General features: G+C 31.4%; 1 protein-coding gene across 2 annotated transcripts in view; it reads right to left on the bottom strand.

The window, feature by feature from the left end:
- Positions 1-360, bottom strand: part of LOC106868029 (uncharacterized) — a 14,965-nt gene that overhangs the window by 8,396 nt on the left and 6,209 nt on the right. The gene's annotated exons all lie outside the window — the stretch shown is intronic.

Raw genomic sequence — 360 nt, 5'->3', positions numbered from 1 at the left:
TACAAATGTTTAAACTAATTTTGCTAACAATTTTAGAATTATAGCATTTCTTGAAAATAAATAAACATATTTATAAGGTGATGAACTGGCAGAATCGCTAGCACACCAGACAAAATGCTTAGTGACATTTTATCCGTAGGTGTAGGCATCATGGCTGTGTGGTAAGTGTTTCCAACTATGACCTTAGGTCAACTAAAACCTTGAGTGGATTTAGTAGGCAGAAACTGAATGAAGCCCAGCACACATATATATATATATATACACACACACACATATATATATATATATACACACACACACATATATATATATATATACACACACACACACATATATATATATATATACACACACACACAC

This window comes from Octopus bimaculoides, chromosome 9 (assembly GCF_001194135.2).
Source record: "Octopus bimaculoides isolate UCB-OBI-ISO-001 chromosome 9, ASM119413v2, whole genome shotgun sequence".
In the NCBI taxonomy this organism is placed as follows: domain Eukaryota; kingdom Metazoa; phylum Mollusca; class Cephalopoda; order Octopoda; family Octopodidae; genus Octopus; species Octopus bimaculoides.
Note: the sequence above shows the minus strand (reverse complement) of the source record. Positions and strands in the feature narration are given on the sequence as shown.